At 37.8% G+C, this 16505-nt stretch overlaps 1 protein-coding gene and 1 non-coding gene across 2 annotated transcripts in view; one reads left to right on the top strand and one right to left on the bottom strand.

Annotated features, from left to right (window-relative positions):
- The window catches only part of HS6ST3 (heparan sulfate 6-O-sulfotransferase 3), a 706262-nt gene that overhangs the window by 578108 nt on the left and 111649 nt on the right, over window positions 1–16505 (top strand). The gene's annotated exons all lie outside the window — the stretch shown is intronic.
- LOC118652243 lies at window positions 12929–13034 on the bottom strand. The gene has a single exon (XR_004966510.1). It is a non-coding gene; the product is annotated as a U6 spliceosomal RNA (small nuclear RNA).

Here is a 16505-nt window from a genome sequence, read left to right as displayed (position 1 = left end):
AATTTATCTTTCATTATTATTTTTAATCTGTTTTAATTTTAACATTCTTTTTTATGTTGGCCAGGAAAAAAAATTTCTCTCCCTTCAGATTATGCTCATCAGCAACCATGTGTGCTTGAAGACAACGGTACAATGCCTTTACACTAAAACCGGGAGGGAAAATGGTTTTGGTAACAGGGTTCTACTAGCTAGTGGTTATCTTTGGACAGTGAAGTGATGGGTTAGTTTACTTATTTGGGGAGTGTTTCTATATTATACTCTGATATTCTCTGGTGTAATATGTTTTTTATGCTTTTTAAGTGTGATACACAAAAACAAACAGAAAACACCATTTGTGGCCTACTCAGTACTGAATCCTGCAGGTTTATTACATAAGACCTTTTAAATACTTTATTTCTAATGAGCAGAGGACTAAGATTGCATTAGCCTTTTTGGTGACAGTACTTTTTGCTGCATCCTATTGAACTTATTGGCAGTCTAGGGGCCTCTAAACTACTTTTCATTTGTATGACCCTAAGGCATACCTTCTTCGCTCAGGACCTCACCAAAGCTTTAAATCAATTCTTTTTATTTGAACAGCCCCTCATGTACATTGTCAACATTTTTTATTTTTTGCGAATGCTGATTTTTACCTTAATATTTGAAACCTAAACTAATAAATTTGTTAGCCCTAAAAGTAAAAAGAAACAACTTGGGTCCCTTGCTTGACATCTTACCATATCTGGGTCTGTGTATGAGAGAAAGAAAAATTATCCACTGTAAGGAAGATGATGTCTTAATTCCTCCCTGCTCCAAAGGGACTGCTTGTTACACTGGAAAAGGTCATCTGCAAAATTGTTTCCTTTTGGCCTAAAATAGATGACACATTTCCCTAGAGTGAATGATTCACTCTTATTTTGTTGGGTTTAAGCTAGATCATGACTTAATGAGTGTAAATTCCTTACTCCTGTAAGACAAGGGCATTTGAATGTCAGGGTCCTCTTTTAGTTCACCAGAAGAAACGATGGAGCTGGTGGGAATTTACCTTCTGGAATGACATGGTCACAGTTTAAGGGTGATGGTTTACTTACAGAGTTGTTGGATCATCATAATAAGCAGAACAATTTTATTTTAACTGAATATGGGAGAAGAAACATGTAGGATAATAATCAGCTATTTTAAATAGTTGGGTGGAGCTGTCAATCAAAATTACCATCTAACAAAAGAAGTACTATACTTACCAGAGTCACAACATTTCTATCATGACAACTGGCATGGTGTATTATTAAATCCAGCCTTTCACTTTGTTTTCATTTCATCTAAGACACTACGCACAATTTGAGACAGGTGAAATGTTAATTACTGGTCTGAAGCTGCAGAGAATGACTCATAGAATAATGTGGTAGCTCATTGAGATTCTACATTATGTATAGACAAATCCTAATCATGGTATTTAAGGATAAAGCGAGAAGAGGTTGGATTTTAAATAATGGTTGGAAGTGGTTAAATACATACATTTAACTTGCTTTAGATTTCTTTTGTTTTTCTGGGCATAAAAATTAAATCTGATATACGAAACTGACAGAGCTGGGAAGGAAAGTCAATCAAAATTTAATACTCAGAGCACTTTACTGAATACTGGGCTCTTGGAAATAAAAAGGAGGTCCCCATGTCCAAATTATGTATAATTTAATGACAGAGATATGAAAGATGCAAGAATTACCTCTAAGCAAAGAAAACAATATGTAGTATAGGCAATGGACTTAAGAGTAGGGGTTGGGTCAAGACTATCATTGGATTTCGCTAACAGGTGAACAGAGAGAATGTGAAGAGATGATCAGAGGAACAGTAAGAATGGCTGTGTTATAGCTACAAAATTAAATGTCTAGGAGAAGTAAATTAGAGGCAATATCAGTTGTCTGTTTTATTTTAGTTGTAGCGAAGAATCATAAACATAGAAGAGACCATTAAGTACATTCCCTTCATGTCAAAAGCTCTCTGCAGTCATCCCAGCAAGATAATGCAAAAGGAATCTGCTTTATTTATGATTTTTTCTGCCTGTATTCATAGTCTTTCAGACAAAGGATTCTGGTGGTTTCATGTTCAGAATGGCCCTTTGAGGACATTTCCAGATAGTTCAGTTTGGTACTTTTTAAAGGAAATACTGCCAATGAGTACACAGATGAGCCACCTCAATAATATTAACCAATAAAACACATTCCTACCTTACTTTTAAAATCTGATATTGAAACTATGAGGACATAATGAGGATAGCCCACTTCTTTCTGGCTGATAACAGCTTGGGGACCAGCACAGCTGTATCAAACCTGCTGTCTACTTCTCTCCTGCAAATCTATAAAACAAATCATTTGCTTGTATATATAGAAAAAAGAAACTTGGAGATTTGCCCTGGCCGGTGTGTCTCAGTGGTTGAAGGGTCAGCCCGAAGACAGAAGGGTCTCCAGGTTGGATTCCTGGTCAAGGACACTCATCTGGGTTGCAGGTTCACTCCCCACCTCTAATGGGGCACATGTGGGAGGCAACCAATCCGTGTGTCTCTCTTACCTCTCTCTCTCTCTCTCTCTCTCTCTCTCTCTCTCTCTCTCTCTCTCTTCCCCCCACTCTCTGAAAAGCAATGGAAAAATTATCCTCAGGAGAGAATTAACTGAAAAAATAAAAGAAATTTGGGGGATTCAATCTTTTAATTTCAGAAAGTGTCCAAGAGAAATAAAACAAAGATCATTGGATTTGAATTTCCTAGAGGGGCTTTTAAATATCTCCCTACCATGAGTATTCAAGTTCACAAGACATATTAGTTAGATATGGAGCAAAGGGAGTGAGAAATGAAGGGTGTAAATGACTTGGGCAAGTCAATAAAAATCTGTGAGTCTCAGTTTCTGCAACAGGAATGATATCCTGGAAAGTATTTTTAAACTATAGAAGGTACTACTCTTATTTTCTTCTCTGTGTCTTTGGCTTTTAGGTAGCCCATTCAACTAGTTTAAGACTTCTTTCTTGGTCTAATACAATGATTCAACTATAGGATCTTCAAGGTCCAGTCTCTCCCAGTTTTAAAATATTTGCTCTCGGCATTGCTTACATTCACATTAAAATCAAATTCTAATACAGCGCATAAGCTCTGTTACCAGAGTTTCTGCTTCCAAATAACAAGCCATGCATATCTATGATATAGTTTCCACTAAAGACTAACTTTTCTAAATGATCTATTGACAGTGGCATCGTCTATCATTGATTCTTTTACTTGGCTTGCTTTAGAACTGTATTTAACAAATGGCACTGAGAACTTTTAGTGTTAACCTGCAAAGCAGCTCTGCTCATCTGCATCTGCTAAGGTTGTGAGAAGAGTAACCAACCTGTAATTTTCTAGTGCATCCTAATTAAAAATGGAGAATGAAAATAATGTTATGCTCTCATCAGAGGCACTTAGCTTGATTGAACGCTTGCTTTATGTTCAGCATAAAATCGCTGCAAATATTTTCACATGTCTACAGTAGGGATAACAAAGAAAATGCAGCAAATTCTCAGGCATCAGTGTTACCACTACTCATTGGCAATCGTTCTATTATATTCTGTTTGCTGTTTGTTGGGATTATTTACTTCATCACTGGGGCACTTAAAGGATGCTATAGTATATCTTCTGTTATAAAAGAATTTGGCTTAAACATGCTGGTATTAGTTCCTGCCCTCAAAGTAGTTCTAAGTAGGCACTTGTAATCTGCCCTAAATATCTCAAGCAACTCTACAACCTGCCCCAAAGTAAACAGAGGTCAGTGGGTTATAATAGCATAAGTGAGCCTGTCTCTCATACACATCAGGTAGTATTCTGCACCTGAATTCCTACAGTGTCTGCCCGTTGTCTCCATAATAAATCCCAGCCCAGAAGTCCTTCGGTTCTTCATACAAGTTCCGGATCTAATCTGGATAGTGTATGGGACTCATTCCCAAACCAGTCTGTCCTCAACATCTTGCCGAGGGAAAACATCAGTAGTTAGATCAATCAGATTGATGTGGATGCCTCCAGTGGCAAGATAATTATAAATTAGCAAGGTATGATTCGATCAGGAGCAAACACCAGATATTGAGATTGTTGAATCTATGTAGAAGCAATATTTCTGATACATGATTTTTGGACTGGAACACCTGGTGTTCCCCTGGGCAGGATGGTTCCCGGATTCTTTGTTGGCTAGAGTTGAAGAATGAATCCACAGACAGAAGATGGTATAGCAAAGGTAGAGATTATTGAAGAACAAGTACACGCTCCCATGTGGGGAAGTGTAAAGAGTCCCCCCCACCCCAGACTTCCTGTCTCCACCATTTACAAAGGTTGCAAGTCCCTGTGTTCTGATATCCCTTCTGATTTTTTAATATTCCCTTTTGAATTGGTTACTATAGTAACTCCAGAGACCCTCCTCCCTCATTGTCCTCCTATTCCTTCTTCTTCCTTCTTTATTTTATAAATATAGACCTTTTGGCTATTCCTAGTTCCCCTTTCTTATGTAAATGTAACTGTTGCCACTTCCTTGTGTTAGGGAAATATACCTTCTCCCAGTTTCCCTTGTCTTATGGAAATGTAACTTCTTCCAGTTACATTTTTTCCATGGGCCCCAATTCTAAAAATTCCCTAAACCTGCCTTTATTCCCCTAAAATTCCTATTTCATTTCTTAAATTCTATATTGAAATTAAGATGTGGCTCTTGAGTTGGATACTCTGAGGCCTGGGCTGAAAAGCAGGCTAAGAAACCAGGTCCACAGGGAGATTTGAGTCAGGAGACTAACTAAGCTATATAGGTAACCTGTGGTCTCTATCAGGAATGGGAAGGGAGCTGTTAAGGATCTGTTTGCCTGGGATCCCATGAGGTACTATCTGGCCTCTTTTCAGAAACTGTTTAAGCAAATAATTTTGTTTAAAAATTATATTAAGGCCTTAAAAAATAGACATTATTTTAGAGCTATTTTAGGTTTATAGCAAAACTGAACAGAAAGTACAGAAATTTCCCACATACTCCCTGTCCCTACACATGTACAGCCCCCACCAGAGTGGCAATTCATTACTATTGATGAACCTACATTGGCACATCATTATGACCCAAAGTCCACAGTTTACATTAGGATTCACTCTTGGTGTTACATGTTCTATGAGTTTGGACGAATGGCATGTAGCCATCATTATCATATCATACAAAAATGTTTCATTGCCCTCAAAAGCCTCTGTGCTCCACCAAGTCTTTTCTCCTTCCCCTGTAACAGTGGTTCTCAACCGTCCTAATGCCGCGACCCTTTAATACAGTTCCTCATGTTGTGGTGACCCTCAACCATAAAATTATTTTCGTTGCAACTTCATAACTGTAATTTTGCTACTGTTATGAATCGTAATGTAAATATCTGATACGCAGGATGTATTTTCATTGTTACAAATTGAACATAATTAAAGCATAGTGATTAATCACAAAAACAATATGCAATTATATATTAAATATGTGTTTTCCGATGGTCTTAGGCAACCCCTGTGAAAGGGTCGTTCGACCCCCAAAGGGGTCGCGACCCACAGTTTGAGAACTGCTGCACTATAACTTCTTGGGACTTTTAAAATTGCATAATGAACCAACATAAGGATAACTTTTAGAAGGGTAAAGTGGCCAACATAATGATTCAACTGAACTCTTCTCTCAATGTGATTTTTACTCAAATTCTTACAGGTAATATATTTTATGGAATACTGTGCATTTTAGCATGTTTTCCTTCTTGAGAGTGTCTTAAATCAGAAGTTACATACACATTCTGCAAAAAGGTACCGGAACCAACTCACTTGGGCATCCCAACCTCTTAATGTTTCTCTTCGCACCCAGATGCTGACGGCTCTTCCATGAGCCCACATGTGAAACTGGCAGGTGGGTGGCCTTCGGTTTGAACCTCATCTCTTCTCCATGACTTAGATCCTCAGGGAACTGCTTTATGCACATTTTTCCCCCACAGCAAACTCTTACCTGAAGTGCACAGGAAACCTTACAGGTAGGCAGAAACCCAGCCTGCTTGAAGCTCCAACAACTCACGTGAGCATTTCCCTATCCCCTCTACTGGTGCTCTGCCCACCTGGACAGATGACGATGGTCTCACCGAATCTTTTACCATAGGTCTCATTATTAAACTCTTGTGTATTCCACCCAAAGGAAGGTGACAATGACACTTCTCACTACCCCTCACCCTGTTTTCCTCTTTCCCTCCTAGATATCTGACTATGTCTCTGCTTTTAATATGAGAGTTTGCCAAGTCCAGACTAATCTAGGGGTCTTTTCTTTTGGACTAATCCACTGATTACTTTCCTCACCCGACTTTCCACAAAATGTAATCTTGAGTTGTCTTTTTACTCTTTACAAATAAGGAACCTTACATTTTTAATACGTTTGTCCCCACAGAGCAGAGAGGAAATGAGCATGCTTCTCTTTGTCCACGATCATCCAGCCAGAAAACGAATGGGCAGTCCCTGGAAGCTGGGTTTGGGGTTATGTGTTAAATTGGGAAATGGACTGAAGAGCAAGCAGAGCTGTTAATAGCCTAGTCTCCAAACAAAAAAGACATGAAAACATGCAAAAAAAAAAAAAAACCCTCTGAAACCTAAAACATCACTGGAAATTTAACAGCAAGGAAAGATCTTATATTAACCAGGAAAAGTACTATGTAGGTTAAGTGTAGCTGGTGACTGGGCTTCCAAGAGACAAACTTGGTAATAACGAATGGTCAGGTCAATTTCTTCTTAGAAAAGTAAACTCATTTAATTGCAAAGCTTTTGTTTTGCTGGGGATTACAGGGAGATTGGGGGTGGGGTGGGGTGTCGAGGGTTGAGTTTGGGACCAGGGCTGAATGTCTCAAGGCAAGGAAGTCATAAGGCTGACCCATAACCCATCTCCTGCCATCCCTATGTAAACTCTCCCACATATAAATGTTGTTGTTTTGTAACAGGACAATATTTCATGCCTGTTAGTTTAGAGCGCCTACTAGTTTAGAGGAGTGACAAATTATTAGCCTGCTCTGAATGCTCACATGGCTGAGTAGTTCTGGCTGCACCAACAGATAATTTTTCTTCTCATTCCAACTATTACCACTTTTGAGCAGTGGAGAGATGTTGAAAGCTTTCCATAACAACAGTTTTCAAACTTAGGTTTGCATTAGAATCAGCTGAGCATCTTTTAAAAAATTAATTCCTGAGCTCTACTTCAGATCTACACTATCAGTTTCTCTAGAGGTGGGACCGTGGATCTGAGTTTTCAAGCCTCCCTGAGACATTGTGGTGCATCCAGTCAGGCCTAAGCCTGAGGACTGACCCTGGAGAACTGAGCCCCAAGTACCTTCAGACTGTGGCCGTGGTTCATGGTTTTTTATATATGTGCACTGGGAGCCAGATAAACTGAATATTTTCTGCCTTGCTTTCTGTGCTCAGTTCACATAGAGATGCCCTGACAATCCCAGGGCCCATGTACATGTAGGAAGAATGTTGGAAGGATTCAGATTTATTTATTTCCCTCTCTTCTTTTTCCTATAGAGACCCAAGCTAAGCATGCAGTGAAAAACAAAGGAAACATATTCAATGTAAGTCCTCTGAATAAAAAGAAGTTAATAGTGAACCATCTCAGGTCCTCTGTTGACCATTAGTGATCTAAAAGAAGAGCTGGAATTAGCGAGGTTTGCTGATGGCATAATAAGTGTCAGTCAATAAGAATTGCAAAGGAATAAGAGCATTCCAGACGGGTTTAAAGTTAGAAAATCTAATGAAATAACTCCTAGGGATATTGGATTTCTGAACCTTTCAGTCATCCTACAGAAAACATGAAGTGCTGGTGTCAGGAGTTCAAGAAAATAGCAGCCAGAGAGCCTTCCAGAACTCTTGCTTACATGTTTGCTACTTCACAGTATATGGGGCAATGAGTAAACATTGCATTCAGAAGCCACTGTTAGAAAGTAGATGCTGTTCAGCTGTTGATAGGATGGAAGAAAGGATAGAAGAAAAAATCTCTCTCTCTCTCCCAACGCTCTCAGTCTCTGTTTCCTTTTTATTTTTTCTTACTGTCATGCACACAAACACACTGCTCACAACTATGGTTTCTTTCAGGGTAGGAATTGTGTCTTATTCATCTTTGTAACTGTGGATTCCCACCCAATGATAAGTGTTATGGACTAAATGTTTATGCTTCCCAAAATCCATATGCCCAAGCCCTAATTTTCAGTTTGATGGTATTAGGAGGTAATTAGGTCCTGAAGGTGGAGTCCTCGTGAATGGGATTAGTGCCCTTTTAAGAAGAGGTAGGAGAGAGATTTCATGTAAGATTAAGCGAGTGGGTGGCTGTCTGTATAATAGGAAAAGGGTCCTTATTAAGAACCTGACCATGCTGGCACCCTGATCTCAGACTTCTAGACTCCAGAACCGTAAGAAATAAATGTTTGTTGTTTAAGCCACCCAGTATATGGTACTTTGTTATAGCAGCCTGAGCTAAGACAGTAAGCAATCAATAAATGTCAAATAGATTGCTGAAGGTGAAGCATTATAAGATACTCTTTAATTTTAATATCTATGTGAAGTGGTAAACTGAAATAGAAAGCTCCATTTTTCTTGTTATGATTACCATTTTGTAACTTGGAGAAGCTGTAAGAAAATAATTTATAATTCAAAGGGCTCTAAGTGGTAAAGCTGTATTTGTATCTGAGTATACAGTCCTTGTCCTTAACTGCAACTCTGTGCTGCTTCTCAATCACTTATAGAGGTAAGGTGGGTATGATAACTGAGATAGTTCTAGTGTACATAGTAAATAATCGCTTAGTGGTATTAATGTCTATTGTAATGACTATTATTCTAACTTTCCCACTATATTAAATTAGCCCACTAAATGTACAATTCAAGATTTTTAAAATGGCTAAAAGAACAGCTAAGACAAAGTATCAAGCAGTGTTATCTAACAATAAACATAGATATAAAAACATAGTGCAGACCCAGCCTGAACTGGTCTCACTCATTTGGGGACCTGACGCAGCAGAGTTCAGCCCAAAGGGTCACCCCTGAAAGCTGCACTCAGCAGCAAGGCTTCCTGAGCACAGCCCACCCAGAGCTGCTGCTTCAGGTCCCAGGGACGAAAGTGATAAAATTGGGCTCTATCGGGCCTTGGCCTTTCTCAGGTAAATGCAAATAACAATGGGGATATTATCTATATACTAGAGGCCCGATGCACGAAATTTGTGCAAGTGGCTCAGCTCCCACCACTGCAGCAGTGGCCGCCTCTGCCTCAGCCCCTATCGCTGTGGCTTTGTCCAGAAGGTCATCCGGAAGGTCATCTGGAAGGACGTCTGGAGGGATGTCTGGTCTAGTTAGCATATTATGCTTTTATTATTGTAGATATAAAAGCCTAAGCAACCGTCCAACCTTCCAACCGCCCAACCAGTAGCTATGATGCACAATGACCACCAGGGAGAAGATGCTTAACACAGGAGCTGCCAAGCTGTGTTGACTTGGCATCTGCGGTTCTCAGGTGATGCACCTGGAACCAGAGAGGAGGGAGCCTGATTCCGGTGTGCGTCACCCGAGAACTGCCCTCTTGCAATCTGGGACCCCTTGGGAAATGTTGGAGAGCCGATTTCAGCCCAATCCCCACAGGCCAGGCCAAAGGACCCCATCTGTGCATGAATCCATGCACCGGGCCTCTAGTCTGCAGTAAATACATAGATTAGGCAGGTAGTTCACTTTTTCATATGCTATTCAACTAATGTTTATTAAATACTTACTAAGCATCAGGCACAGTCCCACCCTCAGCCCCTTCTTGCCATGAAGAGAAGCAGGTCGACTCCATTGCAGTGGGACCCATGTCACACTCCACCTTCTGGCAGGTGCTGCCTCCCAGGCAACAGCCCTTCACAAATCCAAGCTGAGAGACCCCCTGATGGGGCACAGAGAAATGTTTTTCTAGTGGTGGTGAGGGCCTCGTGGAGAATTCCGGATAATTTATAATTAGGAATCTAAATACATCTACCCCTGCCCTAAATAAACAGCCCCTGATTTTGAAGGTGAAACAAGAGTGAACTTAACCAGTTGGACCTGGAATGAACCACACTGGTATCAGAACAACACATTTCTCTCACCTTCTCAATGATTTCATACCTTGACTGGTCTTTAGCTGGTCTCACCAACAAACATTTTCCGTTCATCATAAGTCTGTTCTACATCTGCTCCTGCCTGGTGTGTAACCTGCCAAGTCCAAAGGAAGGTGAGCAGCCTATGTCCCATACTTCTTTCTTAGACCTTTACCTGCACTGACCAGTAACCTCAGCCTGACCTGTCTAGACCTATTGATCACACTTCAGCTTATATCTCCTAATGGCCAAGCCTGAATGACCCATTCTCCCAACTTCTCAGAGCCTGGCCAGCCAGAACACCAGATATTCGCATAGTGAAAATAAAGTAAGTAGGTACTTTAATGATGCATAATGCATAAATTCCTAACTATATCTGTAACTTATTAATAAAGTAGTATATGGTAATAAAATAACAGTAAGAAAGACACATTTTAACATTGAAGTGAATCATTTTATTTGTGGGAAATATATACATTTACTAAGTAAGTCTCTGTATGAAAATAGGAAGATAAGAAATATGACAATATGGTCCTCATCTTTGCCTGTCTTGATTCTCTCTAGCTTTTATCAGTTCATGTCCCTCTGTGAACCTCTTGGTTCCTACTATGCATACATATATTTCTTTATCTTAACTTCTAAACATGTCTCCTTATTAAGCCACCATTTGAAGGATTAATTAAGCACCTGCATATCCATAGGACTTTTCCAGGGGCTGTCTTCCCACATATTTTCTATTTATGTTTCATTAAGTGTCTCATTCCAGACTTTTCTTGTTTTTTTGAATATATTTTGTGTCACACTCTCTCTGTGGGTTACTGTTTATGGCTCCATGTTTATTTATATCCCTACCTTATGATTTTATAATCCAGGTTGTGATCAATCTTATTTGTTTTATAAATTCTGGTGTGTTCTATATAAAGAATGACCTTGGATATATTGCAATAGATTGAGTTGATCACTTAGTCTTCTATGTGTGAAGTTAGGATTTCTTATGATTCTCTGACCCAAGTAGAATATAAAATATACAACTGTGTAGAAATCCAGTGTTCTGGGATAACAGATGCTTTAGTCTAATATGGCACATTTGTCCAGAGATACGTAAGCCAGAAGTGGTCTGATTTCATTTCTTATCTATTGAATGAACCAGTCCTGATTTTTCTTCATTCGGTTATCTGTAGGTTGGAGATTGTATAAGGGCTGCCTAGATTCATGAAAAATTGTTAAATTGAACTGATTTTCAATGAAGTAAATGGTAGAGAGAATTAAACATAGTTTTAGGGCATGAACACTAATGAACACTATGAAATACAGATTCATCTTTCTTGACACCAGTATCTCTGTGGATATTTCCTGATGTGATAGCCTTGAACAAACTTGGAACATCAATACAGCAGGGAGCAGATGGATTGGGCAGCCCTGGGTGATTTGGAGTTATGGAATTTTGAGTTTCATGGTGATAGACTCCGTTGGATTGGAATTCAATATGTTGAACTCAATGAGATATCAGGCTCACCCCAGCAAGAGCATACGGTGCCTATTGTTCCAGAGTGAAGATTGAGGGGTGGTGTTGTGTGGACAGAGAGTGAGAGAAAGAACTAGCCACCAACACTGCATCTTGATACTGTGAGAATGTCAAATAGTTGTATTTTCAGAGTAAGAAGTATTGGCTTACCATCCAAATCAATCAAGGTGACTATTCATATGTTGATAAGCAATTTTTAGATAGTTTCTAAATGTCCCCCACAGTCACTCTTAGTTAGCCAATAAAGGCTTTCCAAGAATCTGATGCAAATTCTAGTCTATGGCATCCTCTCCCTCCCCACACACCCAGTGCATTTAAAGGACTCAGCAGATCAAATTGGAATTTTCAAAACAGTAAAATTTCAAATATTATTTTTAGAGAAAATTGTCTTCAAAATGACTCCTCAGAATCCATTTGAGGATATAAAAAGGATGCACCAGCTTTCCTTGTTTGGTACCACAACTTTACTGTTGTGAAATGTCATCTTTTTCTGTGCTAAATTTTCTTGGCCTGTTTTTGATGTGATGTTAATGGGATATTTTCAGAATTCCACATCTGTCCCAAGCTACAAAGAAACATTTATAACCATCAGCTTGTAGACCTTCTTATTATAGGAGTTTTAAATATAGACTCTAAATATCCTACATCTTTCAAAACCATTGATCGCCATTGATCAAATAGAACTAAACTGCTTTTGAGTCTCTTTGGATCCCTTGCATAAATACATATCAAGGTGCTGTTTTAAATGTCCATTAGATCTTAACATTTCTCTTTGGAGCCATTACCATTTATCATATGACTGTAAATATAGATTCAAGGATGTTCAAAACACACATTATTTACCTAGCAAGGCTTAATGGCTCCAATAGATGTATTAGAACTCATTTATAACTCCTATCCAAGAATACATCGTGAACACCTCCCGTATATAAATTTTATTTTATACCAAGTAATAAGATTATGCTACTGAGTAATTTACCTAATGTTTTAAATAAAATATATTTTTCAAAGCATGCACATTCAACAATTTTGTGACTTGGTAAAAGTAATTTGTTTGGGGTAGTTCTTTTGTAGAAGTAGCCAACCATGGTTTTACTGAAGCACTTTTAAAACAAAAAGAAAATTCCTTTTTATTTTTTTATCTTTATTATTGAAAATATTACAGATATCTTCTTTTTTCTCCCCATTTTCCCCCCTAACCCCCCCCCCCACCCAAAGCCTTTATTGCACTATTATCTTTTCCATGGGTTATGCATATGTGCATATAAGTTCTTTGGTTAATCTCTTTCTGCAAAAAATATGGAATGCTTCACAAATTTGCATGTCATCCTTATGAAGGGGCCATGCTAATCTTTTCTGTATGTTCCAATTTTAGTATATGTGCTGCCAAAGCCAGTGCAAAAAGGGAAAATTCTTTACCTTTAGAGTAAAAAACAGATTATATTTTCTATTTTTATTAATATTTATTATTTCAAAGTTAATCTACATATTGGTTAAAATCATTATTTCAGAAGACCTAATGATTACTGGAACAGAACAAATAGCCTAGACACCTCCTTCACATGCATAGAAACTTGATGACAGAGGAAGCATATAAGCTAGTGAAGGAAAGAATGGGCTAGTCAGTAAGTGATGCCAAGATAACTGGTTATGCACAAGGACATCATTAGACCCTTCCCTTACACTGGGCCCCAAATAGTTTCCATGTGGATTAAAGAATTAAATGTGAAAATGAAAAACTTAAAACATTTAAGAGAAAATATCAGAGACTATTTTATGACTTCTGGGTAGGAAGAGACTTCTTAAGCTACTTCATCAACTTTAAAGGCAGAGATAGATAAATCAGGATATATTAAAATTCATAATATCTATCTAAAAATATATCACAAACCAAGTAGAAAGACAATCTAGAAAAATATTGGAAATGTATCTTACAATAAAGGATTACTGTCCTGAGTATAGATAATTTATGCCTATAACCAAGGAAAAAACAACAGAATTGAAAAGTGAGTAAAGGGTACAAGTAGAATAATCACAAAGAAAGAAACAAATGTCTGACCCTTCCTGATGACTAGGTCTAGGCAGAATGAAGCAAAGCAATGCCATTTTACCTTATCAAGTATGCAAAATTAATATGTTTGAGAATGCCAACAGTTGGAAAGATTGTGAAGCAACAGCAACTCTCATGTATGGCTGGTAGGAATTTTAATTGGTATCACTGCTTTAGATGTAATATGTTGGCAAGATGTAATAATGTTGAAAGTGTGTATTCCCTACTCTCTATGTGCCTAGAACAACCCTTACACGTGTGTATTAACACACAAGTAGATTTATAAGGATATTCATAATTGTTTACTAGTATAATAGTGAGTATTTGGAAACAGCCAAGTCTCCATTAATGGAAGGATTAATAAATAAATTGTAGAATAGTCAAAAAATGCAAATCTCATTTGGCTAAACATACTAAATACCAAAACAAACAAACATCTGAAATGGAGTAGAGCAACATATATCAAATAAATAATGTTGAAGGAAATATTGGCAAACTGGTCATTTAAAGTTTAGAAACATGCTAAATAATACCATGAATGCTATGGATTTATACCTGTGAAAGGAAAAACAAAACATTCAAGGGAATGAAACACCAACCCCAAGCTAGTCTTTAATTTGTGAATGGACTATAGACAATGGATGAGAGAGGTACATTGGGTTCTTCAATTGTATTTCACTTGTTTTAATTTTTTTAATGTTAACATTTTTTATTTAGAAAATATCTAGAGCAAATATGGAATAATACTGAATTTGATAAAGCTGGGTATACTTGGATGTTTATTATGTTATTATCTGATTTTTTAATTCTTGAAATATTTCTATTTTTAAATTTAAAAAAGCAGAGAATAGTTTCCTTCCCAACTCTTTTCCATTCCTTGCATCACTTCCCAGAGGCAACATTATTAACCACCTTTAGCTATTTCTTCTAGCAATTACTGCTGTGTCTCTAGTTAAGGTAAAAATTCTACTAATTGAAGCATTATCTATCCCCCAGGATGAAAGTTAATGATTGTACTCACTTATACCACTTACCACCTTTCCTCCGCAGTTTTGAAATATAGTTATATCAAGATGTTCAATTTCTCTATTGGTTTGCATTAAATTGCCAGAAACATGTTATACTTAAATCTTAATTTCTTGTTCCATCAGGTATAGATAGCTTCTTCCTCCTCTTATTTCTAAGATGGGTTCCTCTTCCCACTCTCCACCCTTGTGCCTCTGAGATGTTTTCTTTTGTGCTTTTACATTATTCAGATCAATAACATCTACATTCTGTTCCATAATCATAATTAAATTTTCTGTATTCTGAGCTAATTCTAAAAGATCAAAATCAATAAAGAGTATTTATATTATTGCGATTATTTAATGTGATTTAAAATAGATCCAAGCAGTGAATCATAGTTTCATTTCCTTCTCATGCTTTTCCTGGAAATTTTAATTGCCTTTATTTCTTGAATTAGCCACCATTATTATTTCCTTGAGTTGTTCAAATGTTCCATAATTTCAAGCATTCCATTTGAGGGGCTGATGTGATTAGGAAAGATGTTTTTTAAAGTAGTAATGAATCTGGACAGATAACTAAATTACCTCCCAGAAGTCAAAAGCCTACGAGAAAGAAACTACTTGAAAGCATAACCCATCATCATGAAATGACTTATTAAAATGATTTTTTTTGAATCTTTGGCATTATATTAAACTGGGGTTGAAATTTTTTTCGAAAGAAGTAACAACCAAGTGTGCAACATAACTTCCCTCTCTAGCCATAACCAGGAGAGTATACTTGATCTGAACTCACCACCAAATAGTCTTCCTGACATGTCACTGAGTAATTTCAATTAATATTTAATCCAAAATTATTGCAGTGATATCTTTCTGTCAGTCTATGTGTATCAATTTTATGTTACTGCATTACAAATTATCACAAGTTTAGCCCACAGCTCTGTAGGCAGAAGTCTGGGTGGACTTAGGTTCTATATGTAGGATCTCACAAGACCAAAAGGTGTGAACCAGGCTGGGTTGTTACCTAGAGGCTCTGAGAAAGAATCTGATTCCAAAGTAACTCAGAAGATCAACAGAATTCTGTTTCTAGTGGTTTTAGGAATGAAACCCCATTGCTGGTTGTCAGCTAGAGGTTGCTATTTGTTCCTTGCAGCCACCTGTATTTTGCTCATGTGGCCCACTTAATCGTCAACCTTCAAATTTATACTTTTCTGCTATCAGCTGAAGATAGCCCTCTCCTTTAAAGAGTTTCCATGATTAGATCAGACACACATGGGACATTAATTACATCTGCAAAATCCCTTAAAACACCACCTAAATTAGTGCTAACTAGAGTAGGAGAATCTTGGGGGTGGGGCATCTTTAGAATTTTGTCTACAGCTCTATCACCTTCCTTCCTTCCTTCCCTCTTTCCTCCCTTCATTCCTCTTTCCTATCTACCTATCTACCTACCTAATCTAGCTATCACCTGACTACCATCTATCTAGCTTTCCATGTAAATATATGCCTCTTTGCCATTTTATTTCTGTTCTTATTCCAGAAAGGACACCCGTAGTTCAGACTTTTCAAACACAGCATACAGTAAAAGTCAAGTGAAAAGAAAAATAAAAGCACGGGCTAAGATAGCAAGTTCTCTTGCCCCTCCATTAGTGTGGGTAAGTGGGCCAACTAGAAGAGCAAATAAATGTTAGCCATAAAGATAGTGAACTGACACCAAACTGTAATAGAAGAATGCCTGGTGTCACTTTCCTTCATCCACTGAGCCTGACTTTTGGATCCAACAGCAAAACCCAAAGTCTAAATCCAAAGTGTGGAGCTC

Source organism: Myotis myotis, unplaced genomic scaffold (assembly GCF_014108235.1).
Source record: "Myotis myotis isolate mMyoMyo1 unplaced genomic scaffold, mMyoMyo1.p scaffold_m19_p_3, whole genome shotgun sequence".
NCBI classification, from domain to species: domain Eukaryota; kingdom Metazoa; phylum Chordata; class Mammalia; order Chiroptera; family Vespertilionidae; genus Myotis; species Myotis myotis.
The sequence above is the reverse complement of the archived record's forward strand: the minus strand, read 5'-3'. Positions and strand labels throughout refer to the sequence as shown.